The sequence below is a fragment of the Molothrus aeneus genome, chromosome 10 (assembly GCF_037042795.1).
Source record: "Molothrus aeneus isolate 106 chromosome 10, BPBGC_Maene_1.0, whole genome shotgun sequence".
Lineage (NCBI taxonomy): Eukaryota > Metazoa > Chordata > Aves > Passeriformes > Icteridae > Molothrus > Molothrus aeneus.
This window is the reverse complement of record NC_089655.1, coordinates 15,516,399-15,532,641: the sequence shown is the minus strand read 5'-3', so window position 1 is coordinate 15,532,641 and position 16,243 is coordinate 15,516,399. Positions and strand designations below refer to the sequence as shown.

Below are 16,243 nucleotides of genomic sequence, written 5' to 3'. Positions count from 1 at the left end.
ATCTGGATATAACAGGTGAAGGCTGAAGACTGTTTTCAGATGTCACGAAGGGGTTTCTGGCCACTGTCCTTCCCTTTTCCTCGTGCAGGCAGCTCTGTGGAGGTGGAGAGTTGGCAGCAGGCAGCTGCAGGGGCTGGGACAGAACCTCCAAAGAGAGGGTGGCATTGGGGAGCTGCAGCCCAGAGTTGCTAGTGCTGGGAAGGAGATGGAACTTCACATGCTTGACAGAGATGGGAGAGCAAAATAGGGTGGTTGGATGGGTTGGGGTTGCTTGTGAGTTTCTGCCCTTGCACTTTGGTCCTAGGCCAAGCATGAGGGACTCTGATGGTTGGTACTGCCATCCCATGGGGCAGCACCCATCACTCTCCATAAAGGGAAGGTTATGGGGTGAGTGTCTTTTCCTCTCCTTTTTGCTCCTGCAGTGCCCTGGGTGCCCATAGGAATAGTCTGTTGTTTACAGAAGAAGCAGTAATGGCAAGAAGGTTTTATGTTTTTGGAAGGTAATATTGTAATTGCATTTGGGATATGGAAATCCCAGTCTGCTGCTGAAGTTGCTGCAATAGACTCAAACTCAGGGATTGTCAGGACTCTAGGAAGAATTCCCAGCAATTTGCATCTCTAAAGTGCAATCCCACACTCCTGTCTAACCTGTGTGTGTTAGAGAGGATGTATTTCTCTGTGGCCAAAGGCACGTAATCCTCCCAGCCCCAGGTGTGTTCTCTCCAGGCCAGGCTGGCTTTTATTTCCTGTGCAGGTATTACTTGAGTACTGCAAACCTGTGAAACAACCCTTTAGGACTGTAGCTGCAATAGTCCCTAGTTTTTAAGTTAACACCCCCCCTCCCTTCCTTCCCTGCAGTGTAATAAAGGTAATTACTGCCTGTGCAGTGCATGTGTTTGCAGCTCTGCAGGAGCACTTGCTGGGCTAGTCTCATTCAGCTGGCTCCTGTTTGGATCCTGCATCTCCAGACCGTGGGGTCTGAGCCTGACACTCCACTAGCCTTTTTCCTAGATGGATTTATTGGATTTCCAGTAAAGATAAACAATGTCTGAGGTCTGACGGTGCTGAGCAGGCAGCGCTGCACTCACTGGTCCAGCCCGCTGTGCTCAGCTCCTTATACGGCCAAAAAAAGGAAGGGGAAAAGAGGGCGCAGCGTGAATACCAGACATACGATGCATTCTTCCCAGCTGCAAACTTGGAATTCGCTTTTCCCTGGAAAGTGGGCCCTCTGTATATCCATTAATTCAGGCTCTGTACTGTTGAGCAGGAAGAGGGAAGCCAGCATTGAGCTGGCTCCGAGCAAGACGCAATTGTCTTGTGTAAAGGAATTTCTTTTCTGCGAGGTTTTTTTCTTGCTTTGATGGGAGACAGGGGTGGGACGAGGAATGGGAGAGGGGGCCTGGTTCTCCTGAAGCTCACTCTGACTTGGCAAGCTGGAAGCAGGTAGACTGCAATTACATCTATTTTCTTCATCTAAAAATCAATCTGATTCATCATTAGCCTCTGCCTTTAAATTATATTTTCCCTGAATAGCATCTTCCGGTTAGTGGGAGGCGGAGGGGAGGTAAGGCAATCGATACTGTTACTTCATTCATCATCTGGCTTCAGCCTGTGTTGTTTGAAACACTGTGGGCATGAATGGCTGCGCTCAGGCTGGAAGTACAATGCACAGGTTCTCTATATGGGCCCTGGTATCTCCAAGTGGGCTGGGGTTTCCAAAGCACTGGTTTGTTCTCTTGGGTGCTGCACCCTTTTGAGAGCTTGAATGAAGAAGGTCAGGCCAATCCCTTCCCTCTTCTGGTTTGTCACTGGTTCGCAGGGTGCCAAGGCACTGGGAACTGAACTGCCATGGCAAGTGTTGTGGTTTCTTAGATTGTTTGGAAGCCCCATTTGGAGCTGGAAGCCACAGCAGGGTGAATCCTGGTGCTACCTGTGCACTGGCGGCTCACCTGCCTGCAGCACCTGGGGCCATGTTAGCAGGGACACCTCCAGCCAGCCCTGTTTGTGTCTGTTACCCAGAGGAGAGCTTTTCCAAGACCACAGATGTGGCTTGTGCTTCTGTGGATGCTCTCTGTGTTTCATGGGGGCCAAACAGGTGGGAGAATTGGACAATTGTCACTCAGCCGAAAGGCATTTGAAAAAAGCAGCTTGACAACCTTGAGTCATGTTTTACTGCCTTAGGATCAGAGTGCCTGGAAAGCAGTTCTCTATTGTCTCTTCACAGGCCTTGTGGAGGTGATGATGCTACTTAATTTCACAAGCTCCTTTCATCTAGCTCCTGCACTGTGCTTTCCCATCTCGAGTTTGGGCTGTGACAGCACTTGACTAAGGCAATCTGTGTAGCTTTGTGAGGATCCCATCTGTTTCTCTCCTTGACAGCTGGGTTGTTCCGTGTTACTTGCCTTCTTTCTTTCCTGTAAAACTCAGCACGTTATTAGGACCCAAAATAGTAGCTCCTTTGGGCCATGTTATAATAGAGGGTGTTTCATGATGACAAGTTCCAGCATTGCATGAAGGTAAAGCCCTTTTATACACACGGGGAAATAGCAACAATCTGCTTGCAGGTCATGCATGGCTCAGCTCTTTGAACTTCTACATTGTCAAGTGTTTGCTGTCTCTGTTCTTAGAGACTGTACTTTGCAACAAGCACTGTAAATTATCCAGCAAGGATAATAAAGGAGTTTGATGGTAGAAAAAAGAGAGATGAATGGCAAATCTATGCTAATGGAAACATCTGTTGGGTATTCTTGTTATTATTTCCCTATCCATCCCAACATGCATCCAGAGGTTGTTTAAAGCCAAGTGGAATAGAGACTTAATTTTTTCCTCTGAGTGGACGTTAGGCTCTTGTGTCTAGGTTTAGGTTAGAACTGTCAATTGGATTTTTGGCACTATTTCATATAAGTGCACTATTGAGCATTTGACTATAAATGCAACTTAATGATGGTCCTTGTTTGTTAGCCAGAGCTCCACAAAAAATTGGGTATTGGGCTTGGTGACTGTTGGATTTGGGGTCCCTTAATGTTTTGACTGTCTGAATTCTTTATGGTGGTATTGATGTGGGTGATAGCTGCCAGTTGGGAGCAGGAGACTGGCAGGCTGGTAGGACTCCAGTCCTGTGTCCTCAGATGGGTGTGTTGCTTGCAGAGGGCTCTCTGATGCTGCAGTTACCTGAATTGTGTACATGGTTTAGGAGCATCATGAGTTTTGTGGGTGCTCAAAAGTTGCAGCCTCTCTATCTTGCTTCCATTTCTGCTAGGTTTAAATGGGTGTAAATTTCCACTGGTTGCTTTCCTAATGCAGTGAAACACTGAACTGATGGAGAAGGAGAAAAAGACAGGTGACTGGTAAATATTTCTTTAAGCATTGGAGTGGTTTTGTTTCCTGGATATTATCTTCTTGTTGGGAAAAAAATGTAATGCAATAAACACAATGCACCCTCCAAGTGTAGGGGAATGCTGTGCTTCTGTTCTTTTTATGTTTTTTATTTTTGTGGTACTGCCTTGAGGTGTCTTACCAGAAGTATGGGCTGTCATTATTAGAGTATCCTGTAAAATAGCTCTAATAATTGCACAATGTTCTTTATTCCTGTCAGGTTTATTCATAGGCTTTTTTTTTAAGACACACGAGGGACTGTCTCTGCACACATCATTGATTTTGCTAATAAAATCTTATATTTTGATGGTACATTTAATTGGAAAATCATTAACTGCTCTATAAGACTTACAGTATCGTGGGATGGGAATGTTTCCTGTTGCCTTCATGGAGAGATTGATCTAGATGGATTTCTTTGATTTCTGAACAGCTGCTGGGAAAGGGCACAGAATCAGATGCCTCGTCTCTGCTCCAGTCTCTCTCACCAAGACTTTTCTTCCCGTAGGGAATGGAGAAGGTGCTTAAAACCTGTTTGAAGTTATTCTAGTGAAAAATATGGGGAGAGGACACCTGTTGGACCATGGCCACCATGTTGTCCCCAGTGGTCCCTCCATGTGAGGTTCCTACTGGCAGCTGTGACCATAGGTCAGCTGCTCAGGTGGAGGGCATTGTTTCTATTCAGGGTATTCAAGGACCAGGAGCAGCCTGTGCCCCTGTCCAGTATCAGCCAGGACATGCTTGAAAGCCTCAGGCTGTTCTTGCTGCCCCTTCTAGCTGAGTTCTTCAGGAGCTTGGATCAGCAGCACATGGTTTTAGATCCCACTGCAAGCCCAGAGCCCGTGGAAGGGCCCAGAGTGAGGTGAATCTGGGCACTGCTCTGGTTTATTTGGCTGTTAAAGAGCTTTTCCCCTGGAAGAGAGTGTTGGACTGGCAGTCAGAGAGCCACCACTGAGCCAAACTCCAGTCCTGTACTTAGTGGCAATTAGTAGATTTGAGTGCGTCCTTCATTCTGCCAAAAAAACTGGGAGATGGCACAAGTCTGTATTTCCTTGCATTCATTAATTTAGTGAGTGTGCATGTGTGTTGTATTTGAGGGAATGTTTAGTGTTCAGGTTTGTAGAGCTGAATCTGATTCTGTTTTACAGGAGACAGCCCAGTTGTCCATAGCAACCTGAAATTGATTTTCCCCCCCCTGTCTGCTGAAAGCTGTTCCCTCTTGAATCATCCCTTTAATTTAATACAGTGAACAGGATGTCCCTGCATGCAGAACGTTTTTTTTTTTAACAACAAGTAACCTAGGCAAAAAAAAAAAAATCTTACTTGGGCAACAGCCCTGCCTCTGTCTTTATTGCCACTTGGCATTAGTCCTTGCTGTGCTGTTTCCTTGTGCTTTGTTTTAGGCACTGGAGGCCATTATCAGTATTGGTTAATCACTGCTGCTGCCACAGGGGCATGTCCCCCTGCACGCCCTGGCCAGCATGGCAGTGGGTCCCTCTTTGGCATGAAACCCTTCAGGCTGCCCTGCTTTGTGCTGAAAAATCTATTTTTTGTAGTGTGTGTACCATCAGCCCTGTGCTTTCCCCTGATGTGTGGTGGTGCTCACGTGTGGCACTGGCCATGTTGTGGCTCTGGCTCTGACCTGCCTTTATTTGTGGGTCTTTCCAGTGCAAGCAGTGGACTTGCTTCACAGGAGGCTGGTTGCAAGGTGGTGGGGAAAAATGGGAAGAACTGCCTTGCTGTTTTGTTCCTATTTGCAAAAGAAATCTTTGTCATCTGTGTGGTGCCTGAGGACTCCAAGGGGAGTGATTACCTTGTCAGGGGAGTGCCAGGGATGAGGAATTTGGGACATTTGTACTTTTGCTACCTGGAAGACCACTTGACTACCTTTTGGAAGAATGACAGCTTGTTCTGTTGTCAGTGCAGAATGCAAACTCTTTCCACGTTTGCTTGCCCCTGGATTTTGCACAGCATGGCAAGACAGCAGAGATTTCTTTCCTATGTTCTTTGTTCTTGCCCTGCTTGTTGTGAAGCCACTGGAGGAGGAGGTGTTGCTGGGCTGGGGCAAGGTGTGCCGTGTAGCAGTTGTCCCACCAGACTTGTCCCTGTTGGTTGTTCCACACAAAGAGGAGCAAGCTGCTGCTTGCATCCATGCTTGGGCCATTAATACAAATTGCACCAATCTGTGCTGTGAAATGTCTGCCTTTCCCTGGCTTGTTTTATAAAAAGTTAAAGGGGTAAAAAAAAAAAAGCACACTAAATCAGTATGGCAGAGGCTTCAGTTGTGTGTTCACCTGCTGTCACTGTGGGATGAAGCCATGTCACTTGACATGCCTCGTGTATGGCACTTGTTGAGAAGATAGTTATTTCATCTCTCTGTTTTTTTATGTCAGTCAAAAAATGGTTTGTTTCATGTGCATCATCTGAACATTGCACTGAATAAGCTACCCAAAAAAGGTTAATCTCCAATTCTGTACTGCTTTTACTGTCGCATCCAACTGCTTCAAAGACAGCGATGAGTGTATTTCTAATGATAACTCCCAGATACAGAGGTAGCATAGGCTTCTACTTCTTTCAGGTGCCAAAACTGAGACTTACAAGGCCTGTTTTTTCAGAACACTTCATGTTTTGTAGTGCTGTACATGGTTATAGTACAAGTGATTAAAGGTTGAACGCAGAATCTCAATCCTTGCCTGCTAGTTCTTGTCTCTTCTGGACATAGTCCTTCTGTATCTTTATTCAGCCACAAAAGGCACAGCAGTAGTAAATATGTGGGAAATGTTGATATATGTGACTTTGCTCTTATCGTTCAGAAGGTTTATGGCAGAGGCATAAACAGGATCTAATCTTTCCAAGTGACGCTCAGCTGCCAGACCACAAAGCTTCCTTTCTCATCTCCTTACCATTGCCTGCCTTGCATGCTCTCCCTCTTCTGAAAACTGAATGAGGAGGAGGAAGCCACTGTCCCACATGGCTGCAACCTCCTTTTTGACATGACTTTGCTTTCATACAGAACTAGCATGTAGAGTGGACATTGCTCCAGGTGTCAGTGAACTTTGGGTCTTGTTGTCATTCCTCCCTTCAGCAGGAGTACTGCCTGCCTGAGAGCTGGGTATGATCTGGCTGAGTTATGCAGAAGTTCCTCAACTGTTGTCTGTAACTTCTGTCAGTGGGATATTTGTAAATTTAAACGCTTCCTCCCAGAAGTATCAAAGGAACTGAGGCCACTTTTCAGCGTGGACATGAAAGGCTTTCGCGCACTGGTGCAGCCAGGATTGCCATGGAGAACAAAGGCTTTTGCTAATCGCTTCTAATGCCTTTCAAGTTTATGCCTCATTTTTTCCCCTTTTTCAGATGGCCTCCCAGAGTACTGAGACTTCACTGACTGACTCACCAAATAATTAACAGGAGGAGGACTCAATCTCTGAAACTTTTGAACACCTCTTTTAATTTTCTTGAATAAGTCAGTACTCTGGCCAGCATCCAATTTGTGTAATTACATTTGACCTAACTTAATCCCTTGGCAGTTTCAATTGCATGTGGTAGTTGTCTTGGCTCCCTGTCCTGGGCTGCCATTCAATGCTACTCCATGGTTTTCAACAGCTGTCGTAATTCAGCTGTACAAATGGGTGTATTTTCTTGGTGGAAACATTCCTCATATCTCTATCCCTTGCTAAACATCCTTATCTCACTAGTATGTTGGGAGGTAACGTGTCTGATGCTGCATATTATCTTGCTGAAGTCCTTGGAGCTACTTTCACCCTTAAAGATGGGCATGCATTTACAGTCTTTTATCAGTTGTCCAACATACATTTTGAGATTACTTTGAGTTTTTCACCTTCAGGCATTTATTGCTTAGTCTCCTCAGCTACTATGTGGTGCTTTAGGGACGTTATTGGTGCAGGTATTCCTCTTTAGCTTTGGAAACAGCACTTCTGCCATCCAATCAGTGCTAATCAGGAGTGTGTCGCCTTCCTGTGCTGACAGCATTTGGGCTGGCTGGCTGTAAGTGTTGGCATTGCTAAGAGTGCAAGTGATGAAGGAAAGCAAAAGCCCAGGACAGCTGGGTAGGATTACAAAGGGTGAAAAAAACCATCCCAAGCCAGAAACTTGGAGATGGACAAAGTGCAGTAGCCAAAAGTACAGCCAGATGGGTAATCCTTGCAAAAGACAAGACACTGAGTTCTTGCATTGGCACATCCTTAGATGTGCAACAGGCATCTTGTTTTCACAGCAGGTGACAAATTGAGGGTTTCTTGGCTTCAGCCATCGGAAAAGGAGTATTTGTTACAAAGTGACTTGATCCTTTGGGGGCAGGAGCAGCTCCTTCTGAGGAGAGACAGGAATTTAGATGAGATGGGGTGCAAAAGGTGATCCACTGGTGAAAGGTGCTGTTGTTGCAAATTGTCTGCTACCTTCTAACTCTGTTTTTCTGAAAGCCTCCAGAAGTAGGATGGCAAATCTGTCATTGCTGCTCTCCCTTGTTGCCTGTTATCTTTCATGAAATTTGGGATGTTTTTGTCATTCAGAACTCTCCCCTGTGTTTCTGTGCACTGTGCATGTAGATTCCTGCTCTACCTTTCTACAATGTCACCAAACACTTGGGTTCATGAGAGAATTCATTTTGCTAGGTAGAACATCCTGAAGATCAGGTAAGGAGTATGTTGTAAATACAAAAGCCATTTATCAGACCTGACTTTTAGTCTCTGGATCTATCCTGTAATTACACACATTTAAATCTCAGAGTGGACTGGAAATCTTGCCTCTGTTGGTTTCAGTGACACTGTAAATAAAGTCACCAGTGGTAACATTAAAATTTGTCCTCTGTCACAGAACTTAAAGGTTTGGAGTCAGAGCCATCTGATTTGGACATGTGCTGGGTATTACTTATACCTTGGCAGAGCTTTCTGCAAAGTCTGTGAACAGTTTGTTTCCTAGAACACAAATTTATCAAACCCTTATGGTGGTTGTCAGAGAAAATGTGGCCAACTCTGAGCGGTGGTGCATGATGTATCTACAGTCAGTGATGTTGCTTTTGAAGATCTGTTTGTGTGCTAAATAATGGGGTGCAGAAAATTGCATTTCGGAGTTGCTGGTTTTTCCTTCACTCCTGGACTGGACTCTGCCTGCCATCCTGAAGACAAATCTTTTATTTTTCTTGTTTCAGAGTACTTTGTAACTGTGTGTGCCTGAATGCATCAGCCTTTGGAGGTGAGCGTCTTCCCTTGAAACAGCCTCGTGATAGCCAAGTGCCTTCTCTCTTGGGGTAAGGAATGACATACACATGCAGAGATTGAGAATGTGCTGTGAGCAGAAGCAGAATGGGCAAAGAGAGGACAAGCAGCACTGCCTCAACTTGTAAATTTTGGAAATAGTGAACTTGTCATGGAGAGAGGGAATAAACTGAATCTGTGCACTGTAAATAAAACAAATTATAAACTTAAGTTGCAGCAAGGAAATTTAGCTGAGGTGTCGGTGAATGATCTACAGTCAGGATAGCTGAGTGCTGGAGTGGATCCCCCAGGAGGTTAGGCAGTGTCAGTCATGGAAAGGTTCAAGGACAAGTTGGAAGAGCAATAGCAGACATGCTTTTAGGAGAACCGATCCTTCCATGTAGTGGAAAAATAGACTAGGTGACGTCTGGAGAGTTCTACTAACCCACTGATAATTAAAATGAGAATGTGTGAAATTCTTAACAACCTTATTCAAAGCTGATAAGGTGAAAGGCAAAGCTGGGTGTATCCATGCAGAATGAGCTGCATGGTCTGGTGAAGAATTGAGGCAGCAGCAATTAATGCTGGTGCTCAGTGTCTTTGTTACCTGAATGGTGATGTTATTATGGAGGGAAGTATAAGCTCAGGGGAAAGAAGAAGTTTAATCCTCTGTTGCTGGCATGTAGTGTAAACTTGTGGTAAAAACAGGATGTTGTATCAATTCTGGCTCCTTTGTAGTAAGTTTCTGGGAGTTTGGGTCATTGCTATGGTCCATGTAAGGGATTTACTCTTACTCTCAGGGGTGTAATCTCATCTGTTTTATTGTGACATCAGAACACAATGCTACAAATACAGGTATACTGAGCAAACCACAAATATCATGTGGAACACAGAGAGAGGAACCAAGTGATTACTTTTCCTCTCTTTTCCAGGGCTGATGAAGCGGAGGAGAATTTCATTTTTCTTCTCTTGCTCTTCTGTTCATGTTCTCCATTGTGTTTCTTTGTCTTGTCTTGACAGCAAACACAGCAGGCTTTTCCTGAGTTTAAAAATGCTGGCTCACCAGCTAGGTCTTGAAATTATGTCCTGAAGATGTCTGCTCCTTTAGTTCCTTTGCTTCTTCCTCCTTCATCCCTTCCCTGGGGAGCTGCTGATGACAAATGGAGCCTGGGCTCAGGCAGCCTCCAAGCCATCCTATGACAAGAGGGGTGTTCAGGTGCTTTGTCTTCCTTGGTCCAGTGAAGAAGATCAGTGAGATACCTGTCTTATCTTGTAGGACATCTGAAATTCAATGGGAAGTTCTTCAACCTCTTGTTGGACTTTGGTTTCTCTAAAATTTACATTTCATCCATAATGTCAGCAAACACTGGTGTCTGCCCTGGAGTTAAACCAGTGCCTTATTGTTCCTTATCATCTTCTGCTTAGCAGAGATAAGCTGTTGTGTCTCAGGGGTACAGGGACATGGAAGGAGCTTGCAAATAGCTCTAAGAAATGCAGATGGTGTCAAGAAGAAAATAAGGGATGCCTTTCTGAAGTCACCTTTGTACATGTTTTTTTTTATTTTTTCTCTTTTATTTTTTCCTCCTCTTGAGCTTTTCAATTCTTGCAACTATCTGCTCAAATCATGAAAGCAAAATGCGTTCGTGAAAGATGCAATTTACTGTGTTCCCCCATGATCTTTTGATCTCAATCAATCAAATAAATCCAAGACCTTGCCATTCACCTTGTTGCAAGGACGGTTAATAAGTTGAGGGGTTGTGCCAATGGTAGTGATGGTTTTCCAGCCTTGTGCTTTTTTTTTAATTGTTATTCTTTTTTATGGTTCTGACCTTTTGGACTGGTCAGGGTAAGATTATTTGCAAAGAATAGTCCATAAATATGCCTGTCAGGACTGGAGTTAACATTCAAGCGTTGCTGCTTAGCAAAAGAAAGCTATATGCCAAAGTTCAATTTAGATTTCCCTGCAGGGTTGAAAATAACGATAAGATTCACTTAACATGGCAGGGATGAGTCCTGCCACCTCTGTGGGAGTGGCTGCTATGTGGTCCTGCAGCACTTTGTAGCTGTGTGCCTGGTTCAGTTGTCTGCTTCTGAAATTTGGTGTCTGGCATCTCGTGCTGGGGCTTGCTTGGGGTGGAGGAGCCCTGGATGCATCTCCTGGCTCTTGGAGGTGCCAGCTCAGTCAATTGGTAGCTTCCCTTGATTTAGCAACTGGCTTTTTTTCCAAGTGCTGCACTCCTTGCAATGAAAGTGAGGGTTTGTGGAGCTGCTCTAAGCTCTGTCCTGCAAAGGCACCCTGTTCCCATCTTGGCACTCCATCCTGCCCTCAGTGCAAGCATGGCTAAACACAGCCCATGAGTGTCCTGTGGTGTTTTGAGCTGTGTCCTGTAGGTTACCTGCTGTAATCTCTGAGCCCTTTGGGAGTCCCAGATTTCAATGGGAAGCAATTTGGGTTTTCCCTGCTGTGACTATTCATGAAAACAGTTCCCAGATATCTCCCACCTAATGTTTGCCACCATGGAAGTGTGCATTGTCCAATGGTAAGAATCTTGCTTTACTGTCAGGAAATATCTCAGTGGTTATTGATGTTTCTGCTGTCCTGTCAGCAGAATTGACTCCTCTAGGTGAGAGCAGCATGAGGAGTGAAACTGGAAACCAGCAGCTGCTATTTAGGCATTAACCTGCAGCACTTGAAAGCTGCACAGTCCATTGTGTACAAATAGTCTCTTTAGAGCCTGGTTGTGAATGTGAGTATAGTTTGTCTGAAGCAAGTGGCTCTTCTGAGTTCATTTTTTCTTCCTTCTGAAGATGAGAAAGTTAAGGTGCTGAAGACCACTTGAATTTTATTCACAGGAAGTTCATGGCAATGGAGCCCTGAGGCTGGGTCTGAAACACATGAGTTTGGCCAAAAAATTCCCCTAGAGAAAGCCTATATGGGGTGAAAAAAATGATGCCATCAGTTGAGAAAGCAATTTTCAGCAGACTGGGACTAGGTGGTGAAATAAAGGTACAAAAAACAGTGCAGCTTGTGGAAAGTCACAAAGCACCTCCATGACAGACCCCTGTGAGAGCTCAGCAGCTCTTGGTCCAAATCAGCAATGCTGTTACTTGTGGTGAAGCAGATGGGTCTGGTTCCCTGTAAGCACTGGCTGAAAAGTTTTAGAGCAAAATAAATAAATTTGTCTTCAGTACCATCTTAAAATTCAGAGATCATTTCTCCAGCACCTGTAAATAACTGAATATAAAAGGAGAGGATATGGGGAAAATAGGTTAGAGGGTGGCAGAGCAGAGCCTTTGTGTTGTGCCACACCCTCACAAGCCTGGTGGCCATGCTGAGAGTTGGGGACAGCTGTCCCCATCCCCACAGCTGCCATCCTCCAGGTGGCAAAGGAAAAGCCCTCCAGTGTGCAGGAGTTTTGCATGTCCCAGAAGGCAACACTCTCGTTTCTTATTCCAGAAGGGACTGGCAATTAGCAGCAGGGGTAATAACCACCTGGAATTAAATTCTGTGGAGGCATGAGAAATAGTAGGGTATATTTGGAAATATCTATTGCATATATATATTCCTCTTAAGAGAAACATGTTGGAGGTGCCATATCCATAAATACTAATAAGGCTGTTTGATTCCAATTTTCAGGTAAGATTAACATTTTATTGAGTATTATATCTGTCACATTCAATGCTTTAGTGTACCATCCTCTCAGGCTTATTAGCATAATTGCAGTGCTTAAGCAACAATAAAAAATTCAACAGTAAAATAGCGGTTAGCACAGGCAATTTGTTATCAAAAGCTTTTACTTAAGGACAGCTTTTGAGCGTATTTATTATCCAGTTAGGGCTATACATTATTTTTATTTATAAAAACAAGAGGGAAGCAATGTAGGAATGCTTTTTCTCTTTTGTTGTCTCAATCAGAAGGCCTGAGAATTGGTCACCGCCTTTTTCTCTTTCTTAAAATCACCCAGCAAATTCACTTGGAGTGGGGAGGCAAGATAACAAAACAGACTCTGGTCTAGAGCAGGGCTGTGACGTTAATAACTCAGCAGAACAATTCCAGTAAATTCTGATGCCAATTGGAGTGCCCTTTTAAAATTCCCTCGTTGCATCCTGGGCTCTGCAGATACTGTCCTTTGTCCGTGGCTGATGGCACTGCCACTGGGGCAGTGCAGGGGCAGGGGTGGCCCAGGCTCACACCCCAGAGGTGGCTGCAGCCCAAGATGCAGTGCAGCTGTTGGGGTGATGCTCCCACAGGTGAGGGGAGGGACTGGACAGGACCTGCAGGGAAACAGACTTTGATATCAGGGCTGGTTGTCTCTGAGGCTGGAGCAGAGGAGCATGGCCTGTCTGTGACAGTGCTGTACACCCCTCCTCCTTTCTTTTCTCACTTTGAGGGCCCTTAGGGGAGCAGTCCTTTTGCTGAAAAGCTGCAGTATAGATGTGAATGCACCTGTTTGTGTGCCAGCACTTGCTTGTGCCCGTACAAAATCTCTGTTCCCAGCGTGGCAAGATTTTGCGTGAGTGTTTAAATTTTCAGCACGTTTTCTGTGTGTACTTAAAATACAAAGTTGTACCTCATAAATGAAGAAGTAAATACATTTTAAGCAGCTCAAGAAGTCCTTAGACTAGGAGGTCCATCAAGAAAAGCACATGGAATTGGCAAGAGGAAGACTGATGCTGTGATTGCTTGTGATTCTTTTGCTGGTAGAGGCTTTTTAAGGACCCTCTCTTTGCTTGTGTTTACTCTTCCAACATCCTTCAGCCTTTGCTTGAGTTGTTGTCCTTGTTTCCAAGATCTCTGCTCACTTTCAGCATCCTCCCGTCACTGCAACCTTGTTGCCTCTGCTCTCATGTGTTTTCCTCATTTCCTCCCTTTTTCTGGGAGATCTCCTTTGCCTTGTGCTGCTTTTTCAGAGGTCACTCTTCCATCTTCTTGATGATTGACTTAACTGTGGACCTGTTGCTCTGTCATTTTGGTGGTACCCAAAGCCCAGGGTGAGGATCAGCCACAGCCCTGGTGGTGCCTTGATTGGGCTCACAGTCTGGATAAGCAAGATGGGTAAACTTGTTTTTGCTGGTGTTTTTGCTCCTGTTTTGTCTGGTGTCTGGGCTCACTGTGAGGAGAAGTGAAGGCAGTGCTGCTGCCCCAGGGAAGAAGCTTGTGCTCATAGTGAAACAGGATGTGCAAGCAGGTTGTAGGAATTGGGAAGGGAGCACATGGAGACAGGTGAAACTAAATTGGGCACATATTAGAGAAGTGATGTGCTTGTGGGGTCCTCTTCACAAACACTCTCTTCTGCGAATGTGTGAAATTTGAAAGGAGCTGGTTGTTTCAGATCCCCTTTTTTTTTTTTTTTTTTTTTTTGAAAGGGGTAAAAAACCTGATGTTATTCAGAGATAAGTTTTATGTTTCAGATGCTGGGGTAGTTGTGAGTCTTTTGTTGGTACACAGCTCACTCTCATGAAACTGCCCAGCACTGCATGGTGTTCAGACTTTCTGTCAGCAGAGAACTTGGTAATGCTCCTGAGACTGTGAATACACAGAAACTGACTGTGGAGAGCTAAACTTTGTGGGATCTTTGCTCTTGGTGGAAATTGGACTGTGATTTGAATTGCAGTTGAAATATGTGCTCTCTGCCTCCATGATCACCTCTAGGAACGGGGACTCGTTGCTGCTGTCTTAGGAAAAAGCAGGTTCCTTCACAGCCCTGCAGCTCCCCATTGTTGCTCCTGCAGCTCCATTGTTGCACCACAGCTGCTGGTGACACTGCACAGCTCTCCTCACTGCAGATGGGGAGGATGCTGGGAGGGGACAGGGTCTGTGGCTGGAGACCACTCCCCATGTGAACATATTCTCCCTGAGGAGGAAAGTGCCTGCATGCTTCTTGTGGGGAAAAATATGGCTGAAAGAATTTAGCAGTGATAAATGTCATAAAAAATACTTATGCTGGAATTTGTAAAGCCTGGAACATCTGTTCTCAACAGTGCTTTGATCACGTTGTGAGGCTTTTAAAACGATACTTCCATGAATTAAGTGAGATCCTTATGGCTGCAGGATTCCTTTCAGTGCCCTTTTTTCATGGAGCAAAAAGGCAAATTTCACAGGGAACATTACATGACTTGAAACACATATTTTAATGGTTAGTATCAACCAAACAATGTTTTATTAGGTGCTAGAAAAATGTTCCAGTTCCATACCCCAGGAAGCAAAGCACTCCCATTTACTTTTTTAGCTTATGGGAGCTGTACTTTAAAAAAAAAAAGAATCAAGAATTCATTGCTTGTATGTTACCGTATTCAAAACCAAACCAAACATGGTGAAATGAGCTTAAACATTTTGAAGCTGTTGTCAGAAAAGGTCCTTTTTGGGCTTTGTTTCCAGGCAGAGCTGCAGCCGAGGCAGAGGATCTGTGTTTTCTGAGGGACCCACAGCAAAGAATGGCGAGACACTGGTGATTTACTTCCCTCAGTGCACTGCCTTGGATTGAGCAGCTTTTGGTCATTCACTTTTCTCTGAGGACTTGTGCTTTCCCGATTCCTGGTTGTTTAGCAGGCTTCTGCCTGCTGCCCTTCCAGCAGCTGTGTATTTGTGGCTGAAATGTTGTGGTGCCAAATGACTTTGGTGATCTAAGGAGTGTGGAGAGCCCTCATGGCAGCTCTTTGCAGTGTCACACCTGGCAGGAGGATTTCTGCTCCTCTGCCTTCCTGCTATTTGTAGGGAAAAGAATACTCCTGGGCTGTTTGCAGAAAGAGCCTGTAGGATGTGAGGGGCAGCAGGAAGGAGGGAGAACCTAAAGAGGAGATGTGGAACAAGGATTGATCTCCTCCTCTGCTACATTTGTGTGTTCATAATTGAGAAATCCTTTCCTGTTGCTGCAGCCAGCAAGTCTGGCAGCTCCCAGTGGCATGCTGGGCAAGGCTTCTTGCTCCCATCTCCCTTTCCCTCCCTGGGATGAATGAATGGGCTTTTGTGTGACCCCACAGCTCTACCCAGCAATCAGAAGCCTGGGAAACTTAATTGTTTCTTCATTTAAAGACTGTCCAAACTATGAATGGAGGAAAGGTTGTGGTCAGAAATAGCAGAGAAGGAATATGGATGGGCTTTCTAGTAAGGTTCTGGGTGTCAGGGGTTAATTTATGAAAACTAAATTGTTTAATTCCTCCAGCACCCAACAGGTGAACAGGCGGCTTATTGCTGTGACATATCCATTTTTAGCAATTTTCCTTTGCTAACACCTGTGACTCAGTTCTGTTACATACTTATGCTGTCTGTTAATTATTTACCAGTGATTTACAAGTACAGAGTGCAAATAAAATGCTTTTATGCAGGAGACTGCATTATACACCCAGGATTCCTGGGAATTAGGGCACTGTACTACTGTGTACAGTCCCATCAACATCCCTGGAGTTCTGATGGAGGAGTCCTTGTATGTACCTGATGAAGGGGCAGCCCCTTGTCCTGCAGAACTGGCACTCAGAGGGGCTGTGGTCTTAGTAAAGGGCTTACTACACACAGGGCTGTGGTGTATGAGGGGATCTCTGTCCTTTGCTTCCTTTCAGATCGATTTTTGCCATTTTAAATTACTTTCTTCCCCCTCGACAAAGGCTCATTCTTCTTCATAAGTGATGGTAGCAGCAAACTGTTTTTTAAAAAACCCACA

The 16,243-nt window shown here is 44.9% G+C and overlaps 1 protein-coding gene across 3 annotated transcripts in view; it reads left to right on the top strand.

Annotated features, from left to right (window-relative positions):
- Nucleotides 1-16,243, top strand: part of LPP (LIM domain containing preferred translocation partner in lipoma) — a 318,878-nt gene that overhangs the window by 54,532 nt on the left and 248,103 nt on the right. For 2 of the 3 annotated variants that reach the window (XM_066556527.1, XM_066556526.1), the window contains exon 3: nt 8,540-8,638. The gene's annotated coding sequence lies outside the window, so the exon portion shown is untranslated. The remainder of the gene's footprint in view (nt 1-8,539; nt 8,639-16,243) is intronic. The other variant, XM_066556528.1, reaches the window with a different exon arrangement.